At 38.4% G+C, this 27,978-nt stretch overlaps 1 pseudogene; it reads left to right on the top strand.

Annotated features, from left to right (window-relative positions):
* Positions 1–25: 25 nt before the first annotated feature.
* On the top strand, positions 26–27,100 carry LOC137294722 (glutamate receptor ionotropic, kainate 2-like; annotated as a pseudogene).
* Positions 27,101–27,978: the final 878 nt, after the last annotated feature.

The following is a 27,978-nucleotide window of genomic DNA, read 5'->3' as shown; positions in this document are numbered from 1 at the left end:
CACACACAGCCTCTGTAACAGACGTATGATGTATGGAATTTGTGCCATGCTGATGTTCATCTTTATAGTTTGCTCATCCTCGCATATGTGGACAATGCCTCCGGGTGAGTTCGACTGTTATCTTGTAAAATCACATATCATAATGCTTGTATAGTGTATAATCATGTATCATTTTGTTATTAAATAATCATATCCCGTTACATTGTATAAGTAAATATATTCACATATATTGTGTATTTTTGTAGTAGGAGATGGTGGGGTGAATGTTGGTAGATGGGTTCTACCGCACTCAACACAACGCTACTGGTCACCACAGATGACAATCCTTTATTTCCTTTAAAAAAGAATGTTTGAAGTAACTGTGAAACCATACATACATAACAAAGTACCAACTGTACTGATGACTGGAGAAAAAACTAGACACGTTTAATTACCGAAGCCTTTATATATATTATATATATTATATGTGCTAACCTGATAAATAAAATCGCCATTACACTCCAGAAATGTTCCACGAAATATCAACTGTCGTGACCTGATCCTCTTGAAATGATCTATTTGGCTGCCAACAAGTTATGTGTCACAGAAACCTTTAAATCTAAGGGACAATAGGTGGCAAGCTGACCAGAGAATCTGAGAGAGAAAGACAAAAGAAGCATGTGAAGTGTGTGAGCGCATGGGTCAGAACCTGGCCTGACCCAGTAGGGTGGCTATTGTTAAATCGAGTAATTGCATAAGTGCAGGGATGTGTTTAGATGAGAAGGTTTGTTATATTTTATTTGCAAAGTTAAAAACTGACACATATAAGGTATACGATACCTTTATACAAGCACTTAAAATTAGAGCATAAATTATGAATCTAATAATGATTAAAACATGACTTGGCCACATTTGCAATTGTTGACGTTTATAAATATTCATTTTGTAAATCTTATAATGTTACGTTATGACAGATGTTTTAGAAATACCTTAATACATTCACACCCCTGAATGTAGCATTTGACATACTCTTCATTATGAAAGGCCCTGTAATTACCCCGCAGTGTTAAAACTTACGTCAGAACATTTCTCCTAAACCATAATGAATATTAGATCCTACTGGCTATTAAGAATGTTTGACACTGGATGGATCGATTCATCCATCTATCCATACATGTAGCATTAGTACAAACACAGTATCATAAGGTGACATGGTTTCATTACTTTTTGACTGACTTTTCGAGTCGGGATCGCATTCAGGACTGCATGTATAGGGGCCAATGGTCCCGAAATGATCCGCCCGGGCTGTGACAGGATCGGCACACTCCTGTTTTCTCTATGTGTTTCCATATTCAAACAACATGCCGCTGCTTATGGTGAATATGGGTTTAATTATAATCCTGGATGGCAGGTACATCATAATGAAAAAATAGAAGAAAATCATCAAACGACTTAACGAGTCAGCGGTCAATGACTTCATTGGTTTCGATCATGTAATAAGGAACTTCTCTAACCAGATATCCTGCTGCACATCAATGCACAACAGAAATGCCGACATCCTATAGTGTGCCACATTAATAACTCAGTCAATATTGGGTTAGCGGTGACCATTTTGCTTGTCTCTGCTGAAAAGCAGTTTGCTGCGTGGAGACAACTGGTAATATTTCTTCCATCCACTAAAAGATGTAATCTATTTTACAGGTCGATGGTTAGGTTCTGATAAATATCAGCAAATGGATTTTCATTTCTCTGTGTTTACTGGTTTACAGTCCGTGCTGATGTGCGGTGTGAGGCAAAACGCAAACACTTATTGTCTTTCTGCAATTGCTGTCAAACGACAAACACCAAAGGCCTCTATTCATCAGTATTCTGAAAACTACAGAACAATTTCAATTCGTTCAAATAATATCAGTGAAGTAAACAGTGATGTAAACACCTGTTAGCGAGAACGAATCATTTATTTTTACCCAAAAAGGCAGGACATGCTATGTGAACAATTTGTGATCTACCTTAATTTTGTGATCTTTTCACATCATTTGGATCAGGTTTTCTCGCCCCATAATCAGTTTGTACAAAACATTGAAACTGGCAACACTCAAGCTTTGACACTTTACTCATTTAATACTTTACTAACTCATCAGTGACATATGCCACTCCTCACTTCGTCCTGTAAGTTTAGAACTCATAACACGTGGCCAACATTAACAAAAGGACTATAATATGCTTACAATATAGTCAGAATTGTACAAGAAGTAAACATTAAACAATTTACTGGAGTGAATTTTCCAGCGCGGACTTCACACATTGTACTCTTGTGGAAACATGTAAAGAAAATTTTCACCAATTGTTGATGACAATGACGTACGAATCAAGGATGTTTAGAAATGCTCTAAAGAGTATATGCCAATTGTACATCCTTTCGTCTGGCAAACTTCCCGCAATACTGTTTCAGTGACACCGGTGCATGCGGATATGGGGGTCCTGGCATCGCTCTCCTCCTGCCAAGGTCAGTTCAATCCCTCCTCCTACCTGGACGACCTCAACGTCAGCCTCTGTTCCGTGGACTGCCCAACGCTCCCCTCAAACCATGCAATACACATGCGGTCAATTCTCAAAGTCACACGTACAAAGCAGTCCTACTTTGATGCCCTGATTAGACTCGACTCCATGGACGTCCTCATGAGAGGCATCACCTCCATACTCAACCACCTGAAGTGGAAGACGTGTGTTGTTATAACGTCATCATATGGAGGTAGGCAATAGAGCACCCCATGGTAAACAAAAAACCCAGTGACAATGATTAAATGACAGGGTCCGATAAATAATAGTCTTATGACTTCCACGTATGCAACTTCGTTTGAATGACTGAACATCTCATCAGATAACAGACATAGTAAGATATCAGCGAATAAATAATATCTTGTAAAACACTTTTGGAATGACTGTATTTACAGTTTTGACTGCACTGCCGCGGGGTAGACTGGCGTCGATCAAGTTACTGCTGTATATGATAGATGATCCCAACAACCCACTAGAAAGTATTAATCTAGTCGGTATCTACCAACTGCTTCCGGAGGAGGACCTCAGATTTCTTGTGATATGTCCATCCGATTGTATACAGAAACTCCTCATTCAGGTAGTGTTTCTGATTTCAGTTTTGTTTGAAACAAAAATAACAGCAATGTTACTTTTTTATATACAATCAGTTTCCACTTCATATGTAGATTATACCTGAACCATTTCAAAAATGCGTTGTCAATTATCGTAAATCAACTGTCCATAGTGCAAACAATTTCTAATTTCCTAATAATGTGCTACTTTAAATTCGGCAAACTATTGGCATAGTAAATGCCGAGAAAAGCACAAAATATATTTTAGGGAATAAGTAAGTGCGTTAAAAAATACCGTCAAACTGAAAATATTAATGTGACTAGAAAGGGTCATGTCTAGAGAATTCATAATGTTTTGTGAGGGACAGTAAAGGAACTAGAACAAAATACAAAATGGGATACACATCGCAAACAACTGAAGGTAGATCACGATACTAGGGACCGTGCATATGGTGTCTGTAACACCAACCTCACAAAAGATGTAAAAGCAAACTTTCATGCCAGTGACTGAAGCTTAGCGTCAGCTGTGTAGCATGATACTTTTGTTAAAATGACAAAACAGACTGAGTAAAATATGGCATATACGATGTGCAACCTAATGTGTTGTCAGGCTCGCTGGCTGGAATCAAATATGTCACTGACCAGTTCATTTTTGGCCTCTCAGTGGCTAATGACCCCTTCAACCGGAAGTGTCATGGACATTGCACACATACTTGAGCCATTCAAAACCGACGGTGTTGTGTTTCTGGAGTTCATGCCGTGTTCGAAATATTTTTCACCACTGGTAAGCACATTTTAGTCTTTTGTTTATCTTGTGAAGGTAAGGACTAGCCAGTAGGACTGAAAGCACCTACAATACTGTAAAGAAACGGTGTTACTTCATTTTTACCATTAAGACAAATACCCGTGCCAGAAGAATAATTATGTGTCTGTGGATCATTACATTATCTAATATTACAATGATAATGCATTTGGAGTGAAGTCATGTATACAGAACCTGAAGATTATCATGGAGACTTTATCAAGGTTATCAAGGAATAATATGACACAGTAAGCGTTTGGCAGTCCAGAATTGATACAGAAGGCGTCTGTTTTCAATATTGAAAGTCTATCGATGTGGTTCATGTGGGCTCTTTGCGTGACAGAATGAATCACGCTGATGCTCCACTACTGTTCTTTTCGTGTAAATAAGTGAAATACGTGAGTCCTTTGCAGAATTATATGACATGTGCCCAGTCACGTAGATAATACTGTTACATGTTGCCTAGCATTGCAGTAAAAATCATTTGTTTGATAATGTGGTTGCATTATCTTACTGCATTGTAGAAGACGATTAAGCGAAGATCAGGAAACCCTTCGTCTCGCGTGATATTATCGCAAGTTCACTGAGAGATTTTTAACATGTTTGATTTAATGAAGATGTCTATAGTTTATGATATTCTTTGTATAAATAAATCATACTAATTCATAAGCAGCGAACAAAAAGAAGGAAACATGCCGTTATATACTTTTATGCTTTATCATATAGTGCGAGTGTAAATTTGTGAAAATTCATAAATAATGCACTACTGATATGTACATTAGACAACAACATTGGTTTGTCAGAACATGTATTACATTTCTCCATCATAAATCCACATTTGTCAGCTGTTGTAAAATGTCTCTCTTAATACATTTTGTATATCTGACAAAGGTGCACAAATCCCACTCGTCTATGTATATTTGCAGATTGCAACCAAACGCGAATCATCCCTTCTGGCCAAACTTCAAGTTCTCAGTTCAAGCCATAGAGGGAAAGATGTTGAAACCGTTGGCAGTATTGGGAGAGATCGTTCTTTGGAAGTCAAACATCAGCTTTATTATGGCAGCGAATATGGATTTCAGAATCGAACGTTAATTGTCGGTACTCTGGAGGTGTTTAACTTGCATTTCATAATTTCTCTACTTAGACCTTACTTATTAGGATCATAAGACTATTGTCTTCTCTTCGCCTTATATAAATGTACTTTCTTGTATTTACACACACACACACACACACACACACATACATACATACATACATACATTCATTCAAACATATATACCCCAACACATACATACGTACATACATACACGCACACGTTCGTGTAATGATTCGCAAATAAACTGTAACTCCCCATGGTCCCTCGTTAGGTCTGCCCTCAGTTGCTGGCGATCTATAGCCCGATTTCATAGCGTGTTGTTTTGCAATGACTTATAATTTTACACTGACCCCAAACTAATCTTTATTAATTTGTGATAGTCCATTTGTTATACTGCCTTTCGCTGACAGGTTTTTAAGATAAGTATAAATATTTTATTCGTAGTACATAACTTTGTCATCACGACATGGCTGAAATATTGCCGATGTGACGTTATAAGTTAACTCACGCAATCACTCACTCTCTCACTCACTCTGATTCATGATACACAATCCGCACCAGTGTCACTGACATCAATTTCAGATTAAATGTGTTCATCGCGTGCTCTCTCCATAGTTTACGACCGTCTCAGCCATTTTCAGCCATTGGAAGTTACTACAAATATTTCTACTACAATCTCTATCAAACAAAACACTATAAAGTTGTGGATTTATTTTTACGACACAGTGGATGTTCGATAGTAAAAGCAAAGCAGTAAATATGTATAAATTTACAGTAATAGTAAATTGTGTTTAGGTTCATTGGGAGTGACGAACATAAAATAGCCGAAGCAATGAATTGAATAACAGGGTTTTTTTTGTCCCGTCACAGTGGCCGCCATTTGTCATCAAGAGGGTGGAGAACGGTTCTGTCAAGTTCGACGGTCTTTGCATCCAGCTGTTGCAGGAACTGGCGAAACAACTCAATTTCAGGTTTCAGTGTGCAATATGTATGTGCGTGCACATTTGTGTTTAAAATTGTGTTTATATGTTCGTGCTATCACGAAGTGCAGAACATTTTCTGCAAAATCACAACATTAAGTCCACTAAAGTAACCCTACCGTGTCAGAAAAAAGAGAGCCTCATACTGTCTTATTTTATAGTGACTCAACTATCCCTGTTTGTTAGCTACAATCTGGTAGAACCAGAGGACAGAGAGTGGAGTCGCATACTGAACGGCAGTTGGACGGGGCTGGTGAAGTTACTTGTCAGCGGGGTATGTTACAGTCGGAATATGAAGTTATATTAAGGGTTTGTTCAGTATGTTGACATGAATTGTTTGCACACAATTAGTAAGATGGTGAGGTCTAACATGATGTCAGTCAGTATATATTATTAAAAGCTTCTTATGAAATGATATGGAAATATAAGTAGTTACTGTCACACTGAAATGTGCCAAGACTGCTAATGTGACCAAAACATAGTCCTCCTTTAAATGTACACACATACGGCCGGCGCATTAAGGGAAGTTTAAGACTTTATATTCACCTATTTCCAGAATGCTGACATGGTTGTGGCGCCGTTGTCTATGACTCACAGCAGGGCGAGAGTCATCGATTTCACAGTGCCATACTTCTACTCCAACTTAGGACTTATTCTCGGCAGACAAGGTCCCAACACCAACAGATGGTTGACCCTTCTCTACCTGTTCCGCTACGAGGTTCTCGTCTGTCTCCTCGTCTCACTCATCGTCTCCACTGTCATCCTCTTCGTCATGGAAGAAGTGAAATCAGCCCGTTTGCAGACAGACGACAGACCTTCGGATATGCGGAGGACCCGATATTCAGACATATTTTTCTATCATTTTGGCGCTCTCATGGCGAACGGTAAATCGGCATTGTTAGACAATGTTTCAGTATGATATGAAGTGTGCTTTGACTGAGACGTCTTAGGGAAAATAAGCATTCTGGAGTTTAGAGCTGCCCGCTGTCAAAGAGTGGTTTACAGGTTTGGTGTTTAACCTCGCTCTGAGAAATATTCCAGCTATTTGGTGTTATTTGGGATTACACTTTCTTAGTAAAGTACAATTCAATTAATGTTTGGTTGAGTCCCATCCGCACCCACAAGGTCAGCCACCTAATCGCCATCACCCAAAATCAGTCGCCTAGACCGTTCAGCCACCGCGACTTCCGGAAAATGGAATTGGGACGACTGGTAGTCAAGACTGCGTACTTTGTGTACCCCTCTGATAGTGTCAATTCCCAGGACCGATAAGGCGCCTGACTCTTAGGGTGCGGGTTCGAATCCTGGATGGGACTCAGCCATAAAAGTACTAGAATTTGTACTTTACGTAGAAAGTGTCACCCAAATATAACATATACTATCCCCAAAAGGAAAGCATAGGCGATTGATATTTTTAAATTATCTATTAATTGATTATTGTGTTCAAACAATCATCAACACATGTAACAAACGTGCTGATAGCATGATTTGTCAAAACTGCACAAGTGAAAAACTCGATTTTAACCGAAAATGTGGATTTTGATGAGACTTCTTACAAGGAAGAGAAAGGCATCGCCGCAACGCAACAGGAATCACCTTCCGGTTGAAATTGTGCAGCAAAGAGCATTCACGGTCTGGCAATAAAAATCCAAATTGCTTTCAGAAATTGGCAATCGTTTTGTTAGAGTTTAAATGTCAAACCACTACGTCACGTCTTGACTCTGCGACACGAAACATCGTCATTGAAAAAATGCAAGCTGGAGATTACTAATCTTCTGTTGCCAGGCGTCTGAATGTTAGTCTGAGCAAGATATCATGTCTTGCAGCTCGTTGCAACCAAACAGGTTGAAGAAATGACCGCCACCGTACAGGTAGACCTCGAGTTACCACTGCAGCCCAAGATCGGTACTGCACTTACGTGATGCCACAGCCACCGGTAAGAGCACATGTACAGCAGCCAGAGTGCGTGGACTTCAGTGGATATCCGGTCAAACTGTACGGAACAGGTTGAAAGAAATTGGTCTGAGAGCCAAGAAACCTGACGTCGGGGTTGTACTACGTCGTCACCATAGTGCTCAGCGTCTCTGTTATCTAAAAGTATCTAATTGGTTGTATAGGCATTACCTTCGTCTAAACTGGTGTAAAATATCATGCACTAAAGTCTGTTTGTGGATGAAATATAAATGTTTGAAAATACAACATTTTCGCAACAGATTTCTCGCCTATGCGTTTCTTCTTTGAGATAGTATGTTACATTTGACCAGTTTCTAAATGGCACAGTGTAATCATATTTGGCGTCTGTGTGTAAACAATCGAAACTCCAGAGTCAGTTCAGTGATCAATAGTATGCGCACCGATCGCCATAATGGGAATGCGCTGATATGTGTCAAGCAAGTCGGAGAACCCGATCCCCTTAGTCGCCTTTTACGACAACCATGGCTTGCTGAAGACAAATTCTAACTGGCATCTTCACAGGTTAGCTGTTAATGAAGTCAAAATAGATCCTTTCATTACTGACTTTGGAATGTTTGTGTTCATCCATAGTTAGATGTTGAATATTAGATCGCCATGATAATTATAATATTTATGGGGAATAAGGTCCATGTACATATACGTACTGACAGCAACACTTATTTAAATCCAAAGCAATCATTTACGAATGTGTGAACCTTGCATACGTAATGTGCAGTGTATTATATAACATACTAACGTCTACAACACTGACTGCTCAGTAAATCTTCCACTGTTATCCAGGAGGATCATATATTCCCAGCACTGGATCCCGACGTACAGTGTTTGCCTGCTGGTGGATTTTCGCAGTGATACTGGCTTCTGTCTACAGAGGGAATCTTGTGGCGTTCCTTGCTGACAGACGGGAGGTACCTCCTTTCTCCAGCCTGGTTGAGATGGTGCAACAAGACACATACATGTGGGGATTTGTGGGAGGGTCATTAATGGTCACTCTCTTTCAGGTCAGCATCTGTGTGATATTTTTTTTTTGTGGTTTTCGCAGATTTTACTATGACATGATTCTGCCATTGCTCCACTGGTACCTCTTGTGAATGAATGAGTGCCACCGGTGAAGATGAAGATTCCCTTCTGTGTTCATACAACCTGTGGTTGTTAACAATTGCTTTTGCAACCATCGACAGCAAACTCTAAAGGAACTCAGTCAGGTTAAACCTCGTTGAATAGAAACGGCAAAATCATTTCCACTTCTGTAAGAAATCTCTCCTTAAATATCGAACCGATCTACAATTCTGCCAGTAACATGGGTATGTGCTGGTGTTAAAGCCAAGTTCAGCAGTATGACCGCCGCCATATTTTGCTGAGTGCGGCATGTAACCAAGCAGCCAACCAATCAACCAACCAGGTATTCGTGGAAAGGTGAGCATTTCCGGGGTTCCCGTTATAAACATATGCAAATGCATTCGGGAACATCTTGTTCAAGTCAAAATGTTAATTGCATCGGACATAATTTTCGTCACTGCTGCAGAAGCTACTATATTATCTACGATAGTATAATTTTATTATCTATGCATTTTATGCTGTAAAAGGTCTTTGACCTGAATATCAACTGAAAGAAAAAGAAACTGACTGAATTTAATGTGCGATACAATTATCTACGCTATTATATTATCTATGCTATTATATCATGTATCCATTCTATGTTGTAAAACGTCGTTGGCCTGAATATCAACCGAAAATAATATTTAAAATATGACTCAGCTGAATGTGCAATTAACCATTTTGACTTGTTCCATGCGGTCCCTCCTTCTTCACGTGATCGATTGACTAGCATTCCGGTATGCTTATGATAACCGGCTGGGCAGGACACTGTCACACCCCCTGGCATCGTCAGTATTTGATAGTAATTCATAAACACATGCTCTATTGTCATATTGCTTGATGCCAACCACTAGATTGTCTTGTCATGGGTCGTCTGTACACAGGTCATGGTCATACAGCAAGCCCTTAGTCATGGTATAGTTGGAAGCAACGGGTATAATCGATTCTGTCTCAGCAGAGCCTTTTTATGGATGTGGAAAGGCCTTTGTCGTTTCTATTTACGAGGAATGACCTGTTGCGTAGATTTTCAAACACCATGTTAGCTGAGTAAACTATGTAAAATGTGCTATTGGTTGCAAAGAAATCAGAATACATATGTTACCATTTTTGTATTCTTGTATTACTTATTACCTTTGTTATATCCTTTGCGTTAATTGATACATGTATAACTTCCTTACTTGGAAGGTGCTTGTGCGTGTGTGCAGGTCTTGTGGTGCTAGTTGACGTTCAGTCAGTCCCTGTTCTTACTTGCCTGTGACATGTTTTCAGGAATCCAACATCTCTGTCTATCACAAGGTGTGGAACGGTGTGGAGGAGATGATGGGAAAAGAACCTGATTGGTTGAGTATGGATGGGGACGAGCATATGCGACGCGCGGTCGAACGTCAGTACGTCTTCATGGGAGAAGAGGCCACTTTGGAGATGTGGGATGACCTACGGCGGTGTGATTTACAGATAGTACAAGACAACTTCTTTTTTAACAAACACGCAGTTGGTCTACCCAAACACAGTACATACACACAACGTATCTCCAAACAGTGAGTGAAGTATACTTTGTCAATTATTAATTCTTCCTTGGTGTTGGTAAATGTTTTGCACTGCCAAAAGGCAATAGAAATAGCATCCATGACGTTTTATATTACTGGCTGTGCTTAATCTGCCGTTCTAGGATTACAAACATATCTCTGGCGTTGAATGAGCACCTGCTCCAGCAAGTGTTCCACCTGGATAGACCGAACCAGACTCCTATCAACAGACAATTTTGCTATTTATTCTTTTCCAAGACTAAATGAAATATAGCCTTTGTATTATTTGTTTTCAAATAGCCTGGATGCTGCGCTAACTTAACTAATGAGTTTTGATATTAGTTATCACTTTGAGCATGATCATTAAAGTAAATTGATCATTTAAGAAAACGAACAAAACATGTCCTAAAACAGGAGCCAAGAAAGTAAATTAATGCTAAGCGAATGTTCTGTCATGATATTACATTGTTTCTTTGCCTAGTTTTGCCTTAAATTTATGTCATATCAAAACTATTTGTCAATTAATAAATGATTAATAAGACATTGATTAGATTATCATTTGAGTTATTATTTTTCAAAGTTGACATAAGGACACAGCATTATTAAAACGTACCTTGCTATCATTTCCAGTGAATAAATATCAAAACTGTGCTATTTCACTAAACAGGTACCAATATACCTAGCCTACACGTGAACAATTTATGTTGTAAGAAAAAATCAAAACAAATAATGTTTTCTTGGTTAAGAAGTACACTTATATTTCACTATGTCCAATATTCCAGTAATTCACTATTCTTCTCGCAATGGTTTCCTCGTAAGGTAAGGTACTTCAATTTAAGGTCCTCTATAACAACTTCTGGAATATTAATGGCACTGATTCAAGAGGCATTGATATTTTAACGTGGATTTTGCGTGAATTGCAACTACTGATGCTGACTATTTGAAAATTTAAAAAAAGAAAATACTACAGATATGCCTTTAGATTGTGACTTTGAAACCTAAAATGTGTGACAAATTTCCATCACAGTGTTCTTTAATAGAATAATGTATGCTATTTTGATTAACCTTAAACTAAAAATCAGATTGCTGTAAGTTTGTTTACACTGTGTCACGGCTTTCTGGCCTATCTCTTTTCAGCTTCAGGACCTATCAACTTAATGCCCAGCAGTAACTAAAATTTTCAGAAGTTGCAAAGCATTGTTCGATTTTCTTACACGTGTGCACTTTGCATTTGCTTGTTGGTTGTCATCTGATGAGCATTGATGTGTGCAATTGTACAAATTCTCACGTTCGAACAGACGTAGGTTTCGCGAACGATGGTGCCGACACTGAATTGATCGTGAGCCATATTCCACTTTGTGATCCTCCTCTGATCCTTTGTCTTGACCGTAATGATGTTGTTTAAGGTACACATCAAATCGCAGCATTATGATATCGCAAGTGTGAATGGCATAATTCGAAGGTATCGTTTGACACCAAAAGTAGGTCTGACAAATCCACAATTGGCAGACATAAAAGTGTGTGCTTCTTCTGACTGGCAGACTGGATCTTTCTGTGGCTTGAGTTCTTTCATGGGTTTTCATTCGTTTAAAGTATTAGCGACATATGACGATGTACAATACATGCGGGGAGATGGCAATGTGGCTGTAGATCATGAACGCAAGCCTAAGAAATCTCAGCATGCAGATCGTCTTACTGTTACATAAATTAACCCCAACATACCTTGCTACATTCGTATAAAGGTGAAGAGTGTGCCTTGAGGTTTAGACTTTCTATCCCCCTTTCCAGGATATTGCGAATATATGAAGGCGGCCTTCTGGATCTGTGGTGGGATCGATGGAAACCCAAACATCAGTGTCCAGTTCCAAACAGAAAAGCAAAGAGAGTCGACATGTTAACCTTGCTGGGTGCCTTCTGTGGTGCAGGGGTGGGTGTGGCCATGGCACTCTTGGTCCTTGTTTGTGAGGTATTTCGTAATCTCAGGTGTGAATGAAAGACAACAACTTAAGTCTAAGACTCTTGAAGAGTTCAGGAGATCTGATCCTATCCGAACATCCCATTCTAACATGCTCACGACCATGTTGTACTGGGATCTCATGAGGACGTATGATATCATACGTTTCCCTCTCTTGATACTATTGATATAAATGTTTTCAATAGTTACTTTTATCAGTTCGTTTGGTTTTGTTCATGTCCGTGCTGATAAAAGCACAGTTAACATGATTATTTCAAAGGTGGGAACGATGGAATCATAGGGTTGTGTAGTGGTTTGAATCGACATTGAAGAAAACGTTAGTTCCGGCAAAATGTCACGACAGGAGACACGAGCAGTTGGATTCAAGCATTTCATGTATGCTGAAGATTGCTGTCTGGAGGAGTTTTAATGTTAATAAAACAAAAAGCATGATGTGTTGAATTGTACCTCTAGGTTCCTTCTTTTACGGATTGATGGGGCAGCATAATGATTAAGGCATCGTCGCATCACACACAGGACCGGGTTCGATTCCCCACGTGGACACAATGTGTGAAGCCCAATTTTGGTGTTGCCGGACTTAAAGCAGCGTAAAATTCATTCACTCATATTTGGTACAAAGAGCAGTTCAGTTTCAGAAAGTATCCAGATAGCATGAAAATTATACAAACACGTCACAATTTAATTCTGGACTCACAAAAGTCCAGAAACTCTCAGCACTGTGGCCACTCTCTCACAAGGGATTGAGCAAAATTAAACATGCAGCTGTTATGTATATGTGCTAAGGATGAAAAAATGAAAAAAATTTTTTTTCGAAAACTCAAAATTTAAACTCGCTCGCCCATGGACATGCCCATGGGCGAACAGTGGCCAATGGGCAGGCCCATGGGCGAGAGTGTTTGATTTCGTCCAGAATAAATGTTGTGGAGGTTGTAAATCAATGAAAAAATGTTAATAAGTATCATGACACAAATTTTTTACTTGACTCTGCTAACTGACAGCGATTTTTAAAAATCTCGCCCATGGGTGAAAAACATATTGGCCCATGGACGTGAATAATTACTTTCATTGAAAATACATGTTTTTTCCATGCTTTGCAGCTTTTAAATAAATGAACGTGTGTTTATTAGTGTCGTGTCGTGAATTAAGCTTATTTTGACTTCATTCGGCTAATTTAGAGTGATCTTTAAAAAAGTCTCGCCCATGGGCGAAAAACATTTGGCCCATGAGTGAGAATATTTACTTTTACTCAAAATACATCTTTTTCCATGTTTTGGAGGTTGTGAATGGATGAAAGTATGTTCATAAGTATCATGGCACAAATTTCAACTCATTTTGAATCAATTCCGTTAATTTACAGCGATTCAACAAAATCTCACCCATGGGCGAAAAACATTTTGGCCCATGGGCGAGAATATTTCCTTTTCAATTTCTTTTCTGTTCCAATGTTTTGGAGGATGTAAATGAATGAAAGTACATCTATGAGTATCATGACAGAAATTTCAACTTATTTTGACTTAATCCCTCTAAATGAGAGCAATTTTAAAAACTCTCGCACATGGTGAGAATGTTTTGGAGGTTGTAATTGAATGAGGAGATATTTATGAGTATCATGGCACAGAATCCAACTCATTTTGACTTAATTCTGCTAATTGAGACCGACTTTCAAAAACATCTCGCCCATGGGCGAGAATATTTCCCTTTCATTCCAAATACATCTTTTCTAATGTTTTGGAGGATGTAAATGAATGAAAGTGCCATTATTAGTATCATGGCGCAAAATTCAACTGATTTTGAGTTAATTTTGGGAAGTTTTAAAAACAATATGCCAGAATAATTACTTTTACTCAAAATACATCTTTTCCTGTGTTTTGGAGGTTGTAAATGAATGAGGATATATTTATAAGTATCATGGCACAAAATTCAACTCATTTTGACTTGATTCCGCTAATTTGTAACAAGTAAAAGAATCTGGACCTCCACTTAAATTTTCATAGTTTTTTTTATTGTTTTCGAGGTTGTAAATTTATGAATGAAAGTGTGTTTATAAGTATCATGGCAAAACACAATGAAATCATTCCGGTCTTAATTCGACTAATCTCGCTCGTGGACGAAAATATTTTCGTTTGCTTGTTTTCTTTATTTTGCAAAACATATGGTTTAAAAATAGATAAAATTCTAATGACAATTCACTTTAATTTCGGGAGTTAATTTTATGTCGCACTCAGTAATATCCCAGCAATATGGCGGCGGTTTGTAGATAATCGAGTTTGGATCAGACAATCCAGTGATCAACATAAACAGTGTTGTGAGATCTTTAAACTGTATTGAAATATGTCTTGTCAATCCCACTGACATTCGCCAAATGTACTTACTTTGTAGTTCTAAGTGTACCTACCCAGTTTAGCATGTTTCGTTTTAATAGTGTGGTCTCCAGTTTTAGTAATTCCCGTTTGCGCGTCCCCGCTTTTCTTCGTCCGAGGTTTTATGGGGTATTCTCCTATTTGTCAGACCAGAAAAAATGTACAACAGAGACAGGTCACTCGCTTGTTTTCTTTACCATTTGTACTAAGTAGTATGCGCCTCGTCATGCTCCAATGCACACAGTGACCTGGTTCGTTTCCATCGCAACTTCGGCTACGTTTAACAGTACTTCAGCCAGTTTATTGCCAATCCAGTCATGATTACTTGAGGAGATTAGTTTAAACTATAGATTAAAGTATCCATACTATTAATGTGTAATCTTTATGTTGGGCTATGAGGAATACCTAATATAATCAAGATTGATTTTGCGTTTACTTTTCTATTTTTTAAATAAATTTTCACTATTTTTGCTACAGTGGAAAAGATTTACTTTGGCTTTAGTGATTGTGGTCTCTAAGTATTTTCGAAATTATGTTGTTGAGACAGCTGGAACTGTTGATCAGCAGTCTTTCAAAATTCATTTTCTCGAGATACATTCTCCCTTTTTGCCATTTCTCAAAATGAACATATAACCGTTTACACAAAGGTATCTTCCCGTAAAATAAGTAGGACGAAACGTGAAGTATAGCAGCGCATTTGCCATAACTGAAGTTGTTAAAATGATAATGAAAACTGTCATTTCCAACATTCACCATGCAAGCAATCTTATCAAGAAACTAAATAAGTCATTACTAATGGAAGGAGTGAACTGAAAGTCCATTTTATATACATTTCACTTTTTTTTTTAGAAAACCCGTGTCTAATCCCTTAAAACAACACCGTTGTCACTACACCAAACGATTTTGACCTTGACCAAAACAAAGGTTTAACTTACAGGACTACCCCGTAGACATCCCTTTCTTGATAACGAGTTTAACAGCTACGTCGAGATATCCATAGAACTTTCTCTGTTTTTTTTCAAATTATCATGACCTGAACAGATATTACTTTGTCAGAGACTTCATGAGCGATTTTCAAGTTCTAATCCACAGACGCGCAGCCAAATATCTCACATTCAAAGGAAATCTCGGACTGATTGTTTCAGAAGCCGTCGAGCTGACCAGTTATTCCTTCCAGTTTAGTTATTGTGTGCATGCTGTATTTCAATTTTGGAAATGTGCTCAAAACATATTTGTATTCTCAAAGAATCTGGTTCGTATATCAAGCAAAATATTGCTTTGATTAACACTTCACCAGCACTATACAATATTACAGAATACACAAAACCGGATACACAAAAACGACAAATTATAGCATTGTCATTTGGGGTATATGGGGTTATAGGAGTTCCTTTTTATCCACCCAGCCAAGTCCTACACGCCCTAGTGTGGTGTGGATTCGGGGGAGGGGGTAACGGAGGAGATGACCAAGCCAAGGAAGACACAAGTACTCAATACGCTAGCTATCATGGTCTTTCTTACTACTTGAAGATGGACCTTTTCTCACTGTGGTCGATGATGACTTCGGTGAACGGAGAAAAAGAACTTATTCACTGTGAAAACCAGAAAATAGTTGAATCCGTCCACGATTTTATCATAAAACACAAAGCTTGATTTTTAATTTTTTTAACAGGAAACTAATTAGCTTGTCAAAACCCTTCTCACAAATGTTCAGTGTTTCTACAAAGAGCTAGTCAGACACAACAAACTGTAACTCTATTTTTCATGTTTACTTATATGATAGTTGTATTTGATGTAATGATATGTATGCATATGTTATTATATGATAGTTCATATGGATGACGACACATGCTTCATTTATATTTTGTATTATATGTTGTATGGGTGAGGTACTGTAAAGCTTGATCACCAGTCCCAATTACAGTTACAAAACACACAAAAATACAACAACATGGAGATGTGTGGAGAAAATAGAGACATATGGAGAACAGCAATGTCATAACTGAACAGAAATCATTCCCTCTATTGGTGAAGGCCGTGTGGGATTAGTTAAACAAAGAAATCTAGTCGACCATGCCTCCTTATCCTCTTACTCCTTAAACAAACAACTTGCCTGGGCTGTCTAAAATTGAATTGAAAATTTTGTAAATTCGATGTTTCGGGTATTACGTAAGGAGGTAATCAGGCGTCAACACCATGGCGTTCGACGCTCCGGACATGAAGGAAAAACAAATACGTTATACAGTACAGTAATGTGGTCACTATGAGCGAGGTAGACAGTCTGATGAGCACAGCTCATTACGGAAATCTCTTGTCTTTAAAGCTGGTCGTTGAGACGCTGAAGCCTTCTGTCAAGTTCTTCTTTATTGTGGCCACTGTGTTACAATATGTAGTTTACATTGCTCACAGACGCTCGATTCACGATGATGCCAATTTTCTCGACTACTGTTCGTGCGACGACTATCATTCAGGAATTGGTTCCACAGCTCATTCTTTCACCGATGTCTTTGTGTATGTGTTTTAGCTCGTTAATTAGAGTAGAGACGAGTCTTCTGCTATTCTCGGGCACAAGTTCTCATTAGAACAGTGTCGAACACTGTCACACTCCACTGCTTTTCGACAGTCCTGTTGTGTATTTGATAAAACATTCGACAGTCCGGGTGTGAACCAAAAGAGAATACCACCATTCTCATCGGTGGATGAAATGGGATGAAGAAACCCCGCATACTCCTCATCACATTGCTACACCGCACTTACCATAACGAATGTTTAAATATCACTTTATGTAAACAGAGCATCAAAACACGCTGAAATCATGTATTATATTACTGGTCTAGAATAATGTTTCAAACACTTTAGTCTTAAATATGTATTGATGCAGGGGCTCCATATATGTTCTTCTTTACGTCCCGCTCGTCAAACGTCAAACGTAAATTTACAGGTATCAAAGCAGACTCACTCGCTGGGCCACTAGCAGTAAAAAAAAACCCAACAAAGCAAAAACAAATAAATAAATTAATTCAAACAAATAGATGAAATACTAAAAACCACCAAAATATGCACGCCCCATTTAAAAAGAGAGAGTGCAAAAGTGGCAAACCGGTAAAATATGCCAAGATTCAAACTCAAAACTATTCAATCGTATTTTACTCGATAAATCAGAATGGTCTCAATGTCATAATGTGGGTAGTTACAGAATCAAAGCCAAATATTGTACATGTTTATGTACGAGTTATTTAGCAAAGCCAGAAGAACCCCCGACAAACACGGCCGCTTCTCCTCATTATGTGGGTTTGTGAGAGTGAGGGTACTCCCTACATGGCTCACTCCCATTAGTTAACAGGGTGTCCTCCCATTTTATGTATTTTTTACTCGATAGGCACGGAAAATTAATTAGGCGATGGGGGTATGCCATGCCTGGTTGATTTCTCAGGATTAGGTGAATTGGGTATGGGAGAGTCGATATACCATGATCACAGGGGGATTTAGCAACCATGTTGGAGTGAAAGAATGACAAAACTCTGTGATAGATTAATGAGTGTCTTTTTAAGCATTATGAAAATGGGAATGGTAAATTAACACAAAATGCCCTATACCTGTTCAGCATGTCATACATATATGTATCATAAAATAATAATTTATCAACTGAATAATACATAAAAATACTCTTATGATTATGTATAACATCACATTTTAGTAACAAGTTGCATGCGTTGAGCATGTTAGATGTTTTAAAGATTAATGGAAGAGGTAGAAAAGGACAATCCCACTTGGGAACTTGGGAGCAGAGAGACGCCACGGTTCAGTGGTTACAGCTGTAGGGCCTTCTGTGCTCTCTGCTCAATATATTAAGGATGGTGATGTAGATGAAGGTTACGCAGGAAAAGTAGGTGATGTGGGTATACTACGTCAACAGGCAGCTGTGCAGTCAACCAGATAGTTTGTTGTTTTAACCTGTCTGACAATTGTTATGTCTGACCAGGGAGCCAATAACAAGCTGATGTTAACACATGTGACCTAACGATAGTTTTGCGTTCTTTAGCATGTTTTCAAAGGGATGGCCTTTATTCACATATACTTCTTGCTCTTCATTCATTAATTAATTCATTCATTCATTGTAAGATTTCGACTGATACAGTGAACTGGCTGAAGTACTGTTAAACGCAGCCGAAGTTGCAATGAAAACGAACCAGGTCACTGTATGCATTGGAGCACGACGAGGCGCATACTAATTAGTACAAATGGTAAAGAAATCAAGCGAGTGACCTGTCCCTGTTGCAGATTATTTCTGGTCTGACAAATAGGAGAATACCCCATAAAACCTCGGACGAAGAAAAGCGGGGACGGGCAAACGGGAATTACTAAAACTGGAGACCACACTATTAAAACGAAACATGCTAAACTGGGTAGGTACATTTGAAACTACTAGGTAGTCATTAGAACTTTATCTATTTTTAAACCATATGTTATGCAAAATAAAGAAAACAAGCAAACGAAAATATTTTCGTCCACGAGCGAGATTAGTCGAATTAAGACCGGAATGATTTCATTTTGTTTTGTCATGACACTTATAAACACACTTTCATTCATAAATTTACAACCTCCAAGACAATAAAAAAACTATGAAAATTTAAGTGGAGGTCCAGATTCTTGTACTTGTTACAAATTAGCGGAATCAAGTCAAAATGAGTTGAATTTTGTGCCATGATACTTATAAATATATCCTCATTCATTTACAACCTCCAAAACACAGGAAAAGATGTATTTTGAGTAAAAGTAATTATTCTGGCATATTTTAAAAAAATCGTCCTGAATTCGCAAAATTAACTCAAAATCAGTTGAATTTTGCGCCATGATACTAATAATGGCACTTTCATTCATTTACATCCTCCAAAACATTAGAAAAGATGTATTTGGTGTGAAAAGGAAATAATCTCGCTCATGGGCCAAATTTTTTTCGCCCATGGGCGAGATGTTTTTGAAAGTCGGTCTCAATTAGCAGAATTAAGTCAAAATGAGTTGGATTTTGTGCCATGATACTCATAAATATCTCCTCATTCAATTACAACCTCCAAAACACAGGAAAAGATGTATTTTGAGTGAAGGCAAATATTCTCGCCCATGGGCCAAAATGTCTTTCTCCCATGTGCGAGAGTTTTTAAAATTGCTCTCAATTAGAGGGATTAAGTCAAAATAAGTTGAAATTTCTGTCATGATACTCATAGATGTACTTTCATTCATTTACATCCTCCAAAACATTAGAAAAGATGTATTTGGTGTGAAAAGGAAATAATCTCGCTCATGGGCCAAATTTATTTTCGCCCATGGGCGAGATGTTTTTGAAAGTCGGTCTCAATTAGCAGAATTAAGTCAAAATGAGTTGGATTTTGTGCCATGATACTCATAAATATCTCCTCATTCAATTACAACCTCCAAAACACAGGAAAAGATGTATTTTGAGTGAAGGCAAATATTCTCGCCCATGGGCCAAAATGTCTTTCTCCCATGTGCGAGAGTTTTTAAAATTGCTCTCAATTAGAGGGATTAAGTCAAAATAAGTTGAAATTTCTGTCATGATACTCATAGATGTACTTTCATTCATTTACATCCTCCAAAACATTGGAACAAAAAAGAAATTGAAAAGGAAATATTCTCGCCCATGGGCCAAAATGTTTTTCGCCCATGGGTGAGATTTTGTTGAATCGCTGTAAATTAACGGAATTGATTCAAAATGAGTTGAAATTTGTGCCATGATACTTATGAACATACTTTCATCCATTCACAACCTCAAAAACATAGAAAAAGATGTATTTTGAGTAAAAGTAAATATTCTCACCCATGGGCCAAATGTTTTTCGCCCATGGGTGTGAGTTTTTTAAAAATCACTCTAAATTAGCCGAATGAAGTCAAAATAATTCACGACACGACACTAATAAATACACGTTCATTTATTTAAAAGCTGCAAAGCATGGAAAAAACATGTATTTTCAATGAAAGTAATTATTCACGTCCATGGTCCAATATGTTTTTCACCCATGGGCGAGATGTTTTAAAATCGCTGTTAGCAGAGTCAAGTCACAACAAGCTGAAATTTGTGTCATGATACTTATTAACATTTTTTCATTGATTTACAACCTCCAAAACATTTATTCTGGACGAAATTAAACACTCTCGCCCATGGGCCTGCCCATTGGCCACTGTTCGCCCATGGGCATGTCCATGGGCGAGCGAGTTTAAATTTTGAGTTTTCGAAAAAAAATGTTCATTTTTTCATCCTTAGCACATATACATAACAGCTGCATGTTTAATTTTGCCCAATCCCTTGTGAGAGAGTGGCCACAGTGCTGAGAGTTTCTGGACTTTTGTGAGTCCAAAATTAAATTGTGACGTGTTTACACCAGATATCGCACATACGTAGTGGTATAGTGGTTCTACGAGTGGTATCTGAAATGTTCCGAGAAGAACATGAGATTGTGATGATGGTACTAGTTGTAAATTAGTTTTCAGCATAACACTCACCACGATTCACAAACACTTGATGCAAACGCTTTCCAGGCAGTTCTCAGATTGGGGAATAGGTGGGAATCTACGGGTGCAAAGTTTGATAAATATTTAACTCTAGGTTTGTAAACAAGTTGAGATTTTGAAAAAAAGGATGTGATATTCTCCGTATACCATTGTAATGCAATCAAGGAGGTGTGTTGCACAAATGTGTGAAACGTTCCTTTTCTCGTGTTCGATTAGTATTAGTACCATGTACATTAGCATTGTGTGTGAGTGTAACACTTCCAGGGGGCGCGGGACAACACGAGAAGCTGCGTCGTTCAAAGAATGGTAGCTTTTTTTCTTGTGTACACGCCTGAGATGGGACGAACAATTAGTATACAATTTGTAGAGTCTGATAGGGACTGCCAGGGACAGGCGACGAAGTAAGGATGACTCTTGGGCAGCAGATGGATGGATTGGCTGGTCAGTTCGTCCCGTCCAAGTCCCTGGTTTGCCTCTTTTGCTGGTCTGTCCACGCCCGCTCTGCTGTCCCCGCCTAACCTCCCTACCTTTATATGTACATGATTAACAACAATTTGGATAGCTTGCTACATTTTTGACAAGTCAGCTTTTTCCACTGGCGGGATCTGCCCAGCTGGTCATGTTTTGATTAGCTGTGGGTAACACATCGCTGGTAAGTGTCTAGACAAGTCACTGACAAGTGTGCACAAACAACAGTGTTACATGAGGCCACTTCCTGATGCTTACCATCACAGGACGTCAAAGCTTAAAGAAACGACAGTGGGTTGTAATCAGTGAACACTTGACCCAGAGGAAGACTACTTGCCAAATACACCATAAAATGCTGAATCAGAGAAATTCCGGATACACAATTTAAATAGATTGCTAGTGCACAGACATTTCGCTGGATTTCAGGTTCTATCACTTGATAGTCAGGTTTTTGACGTTGCAGCTGGGTGATGAGGGTGATTCCTTTATGACACGACGTCGCGGACATCGTTAACATATTACGATTGCATTCGTATAATTTTAAAAGGTATTTTAGCAATACCGCCGATTTGCAACTATTGCATATGAATCTGTGGAAGATGACTTTTGTTTGTTGTTTAACACACTCAACAACATCCCAGCAATACGGCGGAAGGAAGAATCAACAGTTCTTAATATCAAAAGCCTTGAAAACATCTACCATATTTACTAATCGTTATATTTATGTAAATATCGTTCTGCTGAGATCCTAGTCAGAAGTCAACGCACTCTACCCACTTGTCCACGAGCTTCATTGATCCTTGTTTATTTATATAACATGGAGGTACTTACGGATGCTGGAAAGAGACAAACTCCTAGGAAAGCCTCGACACAGTATATATATGCACGTAAGCGTAAAAGAATCGTGAATACACAGCTGAGCGCTGGCAGTAAAGTCCAAGGGACAAATTATTAGACATTGTATGTTCTTTCGTATTCTTCGGATGTTGTTGACTGGACAAAACAAGAACTTTATTAGTGACACCTTTACTCGAAGAAGACCGTCAGACAACCAATCCAACCACAGTCAAATAAATGTAGCAAGATTAATGAGCGAGTGTTGTCTGATTACCTTCGAGCCTCAGGGCGACAGAAATATATTGTTTTCGTGGCACGCATCTGTTCTGATGATCCCGTATAGGCTATAGTGAAATATGTCTGAACCTGATGTTGAAAACCTTTCGCATACGAGTTGATGATCTTGGAAATAATCTAAACGTCAATGTGGACATTTTTGTAGTGTCTGTGGATGAACAGCACTCGCAGGCTTTGCTCTCTGAACTAGTGAATAGACTTTATATACAGAGTGTTTTTCCAAACTGTAAAAAAGCTGTAGTAACAGGAAACTGCAAAACCCACACAAAATTTCCTTGCCATCAATAATTGTTCATTGTTCTGCAGTACCTTGTCTTACATATCGGCCATATAACATGGCCAACAATGATATTTCTAACTATATCTATTTTGAGACTGTTACGGTTAAAAATTTACCGTGGCAACAATGTAAGAAATCCCCTTGTGAACCAACAAAACAGAACAAAGACAAGTTTAAAATATTCAGATATTATTATTATGCAACGAGAGCAAGGTTACAAAGTCACAAGTCAATAAAACAATGCAGATTTCAGGTACAACTCAAGAGAGACATAATCTAAGTCAATGGGTCACAAAATACAATATAGCACACTCACCAAAGTCTTGTTGTGAGAGAGAATCAACTATGGCAGAATGTCAACACAGCGATCGGTGTGACAGCAGATAACGTAGGTCAGGCGTTGACGGATTTTGATGATCAAGCGTGGCAGAGATTTAATTCCAGCAAATATGAATGAATGTGAGTGTCGCCCTCAACACGGCAACCATCCTTTATATATATTTCCTAAGTCATTTCCCGAAAGTTCGGGCACAAACGAACATCGTCTACACTGTGGAATGCCCACGAATAAGTCTCCCGGAAGTAAACACAACGAAAACTAGGAGCAGATAAATTCCAGAAAATCAGAATGCTAAAAGTGTTGATCAGCTATTAAAACGAAATGTGACCCATCATATTTAATATTCAAAACACTAAATGTTGTGACCCAATAATAATTATTACTTAATTAATAACAAAAATATACAGTAAATACACACTCGTAACAAGACGTTAAAGGCAATTTGTCAAAAATGAAATTAGTGAGTTAGTGAGTTAAAATCTATTGTCACATCCGCCATATTTCAGCCATATCGTGACGAGAACAATTAATTATATACATGATAATCAATGGTAAACTGTAAAACTCTGTCAGTGATGTATAGGAAAATAACTAGATTGGAATTTAAAACTAGTCAGGAGATCGAAAGCAGTTTATTGATAGATGACAATACAAGGTCAAAACAGACCATATATTGCCAACAACTGAAGGTGCATCACCATACTAGAGACCACGGGAACTTACACTACATTTGGTTTCTGCATGGACCATAGCTGGTTTAACACCGATCTTTCAGCCGTTACGAATGTAGGAAATCTAGACATACATTTAAAGACACGCATTCTACGATTAAAAATTTGGAAAGTTTAATTTACAGTACTTTAACCCCCTTTGAGAATACAGACACTAACAATTTGAGTTACTAATTTAAACTTGCTATCATAAAATTGCTATCTATTTACAAATCATTTAACAGATCTAAGTCTTTTATAAATGAAATAATGAAATGAAAACTTCTGTTCGTGATTGGAATTAGATATCCCTTGTGATGAAATACTCATCAGTCAAGAAGGACATGCTTGCCCGTGATTCTTTCATTACAAGGAATGCAAAACGGGGGATCTTCATCTTTCATAAATATTTTGCGAGTATAATTATTTAATATAGCCAATATGACATCGTCGTATGATAACCTTTTCAAATCTGGACTAACAACCCAAATAGGTATAACCGATATAGGGTTTTATTGCATATAATTTATTGATACCTACTTGGGCGTCCCACTTCTTCTACATTAGATCACGGATGTAGGTTTAATGCTAGCTTTGAATCATGGCATCACTGATTTGTTGAGTGCTGCCATGGAAGCATGATCGGTCATTGTATTCCCAGAAATGACAACGTGTCTGGGTAAATGTAATTTGAAGTTTACAGAGGGAACAATCAGTGAGATACTGGACTTCTTCAATTTGTAGGTAAAACCTTTCCATCAGAGGGCATCTTCATGAGCACCTGCTGTGCTTCCGTCTTTATGAATAAGAATTTCTGCTCGGGTTGACATATCAAAATAATGTATACTGGCCATGGCCAAGAAGATTAACAGAGGCTTTCCATTAAATGATCAATTCCCTTCCTTTGATTTAGCCACCTCAACTGAAAATTAAGGAGACACGTCATATAGCCTCAACTGCTTTATATTTAGATCTATGCATAAAGATTCATCGTGACAAAAATACTCTCCTCAAGGTTGTATGACTATGTTCAACTTTCCTATAGTTAAGTTCCCTTTCACGTGAAGCAATATTCTAACAGTTCTAGTCTTCGCAGTTAATATTTCACAACTGTTGAAGAACAATCGAGAATGTTCTCTTCAGCAAAATTTCAAAAAGCGTCATACCACTCTTGCCCATTTGCTAAAGACTACAACATTCAAGGCCTCTGTAAAGTTTTCTGAATATTTTATGGTAGACATGTTAAGGACATTAAAAAAGTTGATGCATAACTAACAAAACCTATTCCGATGCAACTCCTTAATTTGATATGTCTCATACGTTACTATTTCTTCTCAGTTGAACAAGCCTTTTCGCGAACTTGTCAACCTTGTATTTGCTTCATCAGATTTATTCATTTTATGAATGGGCAAGGAGTTTGTGGTATTTCATGACCTGCTGGGACTGACAGATAAACTGACGTGCACAAAGTAAAAGAAGTTATTTTGTACTTCCAATACGCTGAAATGACACCGATGCATGGCTATGGGCGAAAGCAGACTCACAGCCATTGATTTCACAGTGTCATACTTCTATGTCCACTCAGGACTTATCTTCAAAGAAACAGGATCCCAAAAACCAACAAATGGTTGACTCTACTCTCCTTTATGGCGAACGGTAAATAGGCAGTGTTCAATACCAAAGTCCCTAAACTGCCGACAGGGTAAATGCATTCTGACTATGTATGAATGACCCGATGAGTGATCTCTGAAGACGTTATGCCTCCAATCAACCTTTGACCCATATTCCAGGAGGAGCATACCTTCCACAAACGGAGTCCGGACGCACGATGCTCAGCTGTTGGTGGCTCTTCACTGTTATAATGGCGGCCACCTACAGTGGTAACCTCATAGCGTTCCTCACTGACGGACGAGAAAAACCACCTTTCTTCAGTCTAGATGAGATGGTGCAACAGGACAGGTACAAGTGGGGATTTGTTGGAGGAACAGCACTTGTCCCTCTCTTTCAGGTCAGTACACGAACACTTAGTCTGAACATTGTTTTATATTAAATATGAATTAGCACAGTAATGCAAGGCAATTCAATAAATATAAAAATGTGATGCCAGGGAAGGAAGAACCATCACTCATGACCGTCATCTCGTATGTTCATACAGACAGACAGAGACCTCTGGAGAGATTATTTTAGTGTCTGGAATAATAGTCATGCTGGCTCTTCCAAATTCTTTTCACTGTCAACACAGTATCGACTCTGAGGGGATGGAATTTGGTTCAAGCCAGAGAAACAGGGAAGGGCAAATACAGAGTTTAAAGTATTCTACAGACGCTTCCATCAATACCTGCATGATATGATATTAATCCAGAACGTCGTTTGCAAATGTATGTACGGAGAATAATAACTTTCTGCTGGTCTAAATATTTGTATTTCTGTTGTAGAATTTTGTGAATATATGAAAGCGGCATCTTGCGCTTGTTTTGGGATCGGTGGAAACCGAAACATCAGTGTCCAGTTCCAAGCAGAAAAGCAAAGAGAGTCGACATGTTAACCTTGCAGAGCGCCTTCTATGGTGCAAGTGTGGGTGTGGCCTTATCATCCTTAATCCTTGTCTGTGAAATATTTCATAAACGGAGATGTAAACAAATACTGCAAAGAAAATGTTTTGAAGACTGTGTTGAAGAAAACACCGTGAAATCTGATTCTTTCTGAACTGTCTCATCTAGACATACCTTCCAGCACCTGACCCAAGACAGCGTTTTCCAGTGGTATTATGAATGCCTATACCTGTGACTCGCCTTTGAATAAACCTTTAGTCATATTAAGAGGTGTCAGTTCTATAATTTGGGGAGACCTTCAGAGGTCTTCACATGTTTGAGACCTGAACCAACCGTTAGGAAAATTCCAGCTATATCATTGCAGTAGACACAGGAAGTGGGATTCCAACACTGGAGATTGCCAAGATATCTTGGCAGCAGCACAGGTGAACGCTATATACTCTAGTCTCAGCCACCGTCCACCTCTCTGAGGATGATGTAGGTCGATATGCTGACAGAGCAAAATGCTTCATCTCTGCATATTTATGTATAGGGGATATAGAAACAAGTTTCGTTCGTCCATACGTCCGTCCGCCATATTTTGTCCAAAGCTTATCTCCGAAACTATTCATGATAGCTCAACCAAACTTGGACCAATTGTCAAGTATGATTATTAAATGCACCCCTTTGGGAGTTAGACCCACAAATGAATTTTAATTTTTCCTGTTTCAATAGAAACATGACATAGGCTGTGAATACGAGGGTATCATCTTGTCTGGAGCAGATCTCCCAAAAGTTGGTGTAACATGTTCACCGTGATCCCCAGATGTGCCTTTTCACAAGTGTGTATTTCATATTTGCTGTCTTCAGGACAACACGTTATACTGTGACTGAAATTAGTGGTTAAGCTCTTTTCCGGAGCAGAACATTATAACCGTTCACTACGTCTTCACCAAACGTGGCATATAAGTCTGGTGGTATTTGGTAGGTTTAGATTTCTAAATGTAATAATTTTAGCGCTTCCTCTTCAACAAGTTCGACCACGACTGAATGTGGTGGTAGTGTACCAGAGCATAACTATTTTATC

This window comes from Haliotis asinina, chromosome 8 (assembly GCF_037392515.1).
Source record: "Haliotis asinina isolate JCU_RB_2024 chromosome 8, JCU_Hal_asi_v2, whole genome shotgun sequence".
In the NCBI taxonomy this organism is placed as follows: Eukaryota; Metazoa; Mollusca; class Gastropoda; order Lepetellida; family Haliotidae; genus Haliotis; species Haliotis asinina.
The sequence above is the reverse complement of the archived record's forward strand: the minus strand, read 5'-3'. Positions and strand labels throughout refer to the sequence as shown.